This window comes from Panicum virgatum, chromosome 6K, assembly GCF_016808335.1.
Source record: "Panicum virgatum strain AP13 chromosome 6K, P.virgatum_v5, whole genome shotgun sequence".
Lineage (NCBI taxonomy): Eukaryota > Viridiplantae > Streptophyta > Magnoliopsida > Poales > Poaceae > Panicum > Panicum virgatum.
In genome coordinates, this window is record NC_053141.1 from 13,815,049 (window position 1) to 13,818,769 (window position 3,721).

Here is a 3,721-nt window from a genome sequence, read left to right on the forward strand (position 1 = left end):
CAAATATTTTCATTCGCTGACTTTATTTATTTATCGAGATGCATCCAGTTGACTGAAAATAGATGGAACTAGTTGACGCCAATAAAGAGCAGTCTTATCAACAATAGTGCGCAGATAACCATTTACTAGTGACAAAAAATATACATAATTGTATTAATGAAACAATCAGGCTTGGTAATATGCCAGTCCAAGTGTTTGTTCCTTCCATTTTGTAATGTGGATGTGTTTTTCTGTCCTTAGGGATACCAGTTCAAAGTTTTCAACCTGGAAACGAGCTTCCATTCATTAATTCTTCTAATCCAGTCATGTCGCTGGTGAGTCCCCACATTTCTTTCTTTTTGGTTATAGAAATGGTGCTAGTAGCTGTATAATGTGCTCGAGCATTTATGGTTGGCTGACCTTTGAAATTGTCTGTCTTCGGAGTAAATTTATCTGCATCTGTATTTTTTTAACAACAAAAAATATTAGAAACAAAAGCCTAAATTGCTACTTGGAATATATGCTCTTTGGATTTGGAACTGTAGTGTAGGGGTTACTTTAAGACCACAATGCAACATATCCTGATATATGAAATTCTTGAACTAGTTTCTTAGGAATCCCCACCACTCTGCCCTATGTACTTTCTTCATGATAACAAGAAATAAAATCGGGCTTTTCTCTTCTTTTTTGTATCTACTCAAGTCTTACTTTTTAGAAATGTTGTGTAGGTTGCATTTTTGGCTTCTGCAATAGGACCAAGAGTTGCGGCATCATGCGCGCATGCAGCATTATCCTTTTTGACAAGAGATGATGATCCCAGGTTAGCCATCTTTACTGAATGCGTTAATTTTAATTTTAATACATTAGTGAACACTAAAGCCATATCACTTCAGATATGCAACATTGTCCTCATGCATGAGGTAGAAACTTCTCCATCATGTATAGCCAGACCTTGAATATGTCCTAGTTAAGTTTTGACTTATCTTTTGCTATATTGAAGGCTCAGTTCTGAATTAAGGAATGCATGCTGATGGCAGGGGCAACGGTGCAAATCCTAATTTTCCCAACCATAGTGGTGACTGTTTTTGTATTTAATTCTTGTTACAGTCAGTGTTGCCAACAAAATTCCTCTAATCTGTTCACTCAAGTTTTAGAAAATATTTATTTTTTAAACAGGTTGCACACCAGCCGTTTCTCCTGAAAATGTGAAACATGCCGCCATGTATGGTCTATCAGCAGCTTCTTCTCCATCTGTGGTGAGTCAGCGCTGTTGATTTCCACTGAACTTATATTTTGTTTGTGCTCATTTTTGTTTATGCTTGTGCCAAGGTTTCACACAGTTTAAAAATGAAGTACAGCTCATATAGCCAAGCTCCAGCATACTAATCTGGTTAATTTTGGTACTAAGTTTAACGAGATCATTGCACAAATTTTGGGTTCCAAAGTTTTCCTCTAATATATCTATGGTTAATTGATTTGGAGATGAGACAAGAAGAGCTTTACCTGGGAATGGGCGAAGAGGATTGTGTCGTAGAGGCCGGAGATGGAGCCGGCGTGGTGGTGGGCGCAATCTGGATGGCAGCAGACGAGCCGACCTCGCGGAGGGCTCAAGTGCGGCAGGAGGCAGGCCGGCGCCGTTTCCGGTGGAGCGCAGGGCGTTGGGGCGGCCCCGGGACGAGGTTGCGCCGGCGCGGCACCAGGCGGCGACGACGACGAGGCGCACAGTGGCGCGGCCGAGGACGACGAGGTCGGGGCAGCGCGCGGGGCTGGGGCAGGGCGGCGTCGGGGCGGCGCCGGGGGACGAGCTCGCGCCGGCGCGGCGGGGGACGCAAGGGCTGCGCGGCCGACACGGCGTGCCGGGCCGGGGAGGTCGATGACGACGCGCGGCGGCGCACGCGGGCGAGGGACGGCCGGGGACGGGGGCGGCGGCGCACGTCGATCTGAATTTTGTGAATTTTGTGAAGTGTGGGAGAGAAGGGATTTATGGGGGGAGTGCTAGGTTAGTGCCGGCTATCCTTACCAGCCGGCACTAACGTGCCCTCTATGACGTCATCTGGCCAAGTTAGTGCCGGTTGGTAATTCTAGCAATGTTAGTGCTGGCTTGAATTACCAGCCGGCACTAACCTGTCCCACCTGGCGCGAACCAAAATTTGCCCGCCCCAATTCTCTTTTACACAAAATTTTTAATATTAATAAATTTATTCGTAATAGGCTTAATAATTAGATTAACAAAACAAAAATTGATATCTTAATTTTTAAGTATATTGTTAATTATATCTACACAATAAATAGTAATTGAAGTAAATGAATGAATATGCTTGCATTATCAATTATGTGTAGTTTATAGGGTTTATATGTATATATGCTTCTGTTATTCGTAATAAATTGAAAATATTTCATTTTTATCCATGCAAAAATATTCAAAAAACTTTTCAGTAATAGCCTATACAATGATGTAATTAATTCGCAAATTACTTGATTATTTATTTGTAATTTAATGTTTCAACGTTTCTAGTAATGCAAAATTAGTGAAAGTAAATAATATTTATACCATGCAAAAATATAATATTATCTGAAGATGATATTGTGTTCTAATTGCACGAATAGTATCGAGAATTGAGATAAATACGACACGATGTGTTACATTACATCACTTAATGAGAAAATACAATATATAATTTATATAAAACTACTACTCATTATCATTATCTACTGCAATATTGATGATCTTCCTTTTGACGAAAGTGCCTTGCGCGTGATCACGGCGTAATTAAGGCATGTCCTCTTTGGATAAGAGGATGCTGGGGTCAACGTCAACTGAAAATGGAGGAAGGTCATCAATCTGGTCATAATCTTCCGAATTGTCCGAAATATCCTCAACTCCAATAACTTTTCTTTTTCCTGAAAGAACTATGTGCCGTTTCGGCTCATTTCCAGCCTTGTCTGCTTCAGGTGTCTTATCCGACTTTTTCTTCGGTTTGCTCGACATGTCCTTTACATACAACACTTGTGTCACATCCTTGGCTAGAACGAATGGTTCATCTTTATATCCAATCTTTTTAAAGTCAACTATGGTCATCCCATACCGGTCCTTCGTTACGCCTCGTTACGCCTCCTCCAGCCACCCATTCGCAACGAAACAGAGGGACAACTATGGGTCCATATTCAAGTTCCCATATCTCATCTATGACACCATAGTAATTGTTCTTTTCTCCATTACTGTTTACTATACACATACGGACACCACTGTTTTGGATGGTGTTTTTTTTTGTCTTGAGCTCTCGTGTAAAATGTATACCAATTGATTTCGTACCCTGGGTATTGCTGGACAGTGATTGATGGTCTCCTAGTAAGCCATTGAAGTTCTTGATCAACTGTGTTGTTGCCCAATAATTTTCATCTGAACCAGCCGTCAAAAGTTTTTATATGTTGGCGTGTAATCCAAGCAAGATTCTTCTGTGGATTTTCAGACTGTATAATACTCATGTGCTCGTCAATATATGGAGCCACCTTGGATGAATTCTGAAGAACCGTGAAGTTCGCTTGGCTGAATTCACTACAAGGGATGTTCACATTACATTTCCTTCCTAGTGTGCCTTTTCCCTTTAGTCGCCCCTCATGGTGTGACACAGGGAGCCCAATCGGATTGAGATCAGGAAGATAGTCAATGCAAAACTCAATGACCTCCTCTGTTCCATAGCCCTTAGCAATACATCCTTCTGGGCGAGAACGTTTACGCACG

The 3,721-nt window shown here is 41.7% G+C and overlaps 1 long non-coding RNA gene across 1 annotated transcript; it reads left to right on the forward strand.

The window, feature by feature from the left end:
- Positions 1 to 203: 203 nt before the first annotated feature.
- On the forward strand, positions 204 to 1,150 carry LOC120713939. The gene is made up of 3 exons (XR_005691327.1): positions 204 to 314; positions 708 to 799; positions 980 to 1,150. It is a non-coding gene; the product is annotated as an uncharacterized LOC120713939 (long non-coding RNA).
- The last annotated feature ends 2,571 nt before the right edge of the window (positions 1,151 to 3,721 follow it).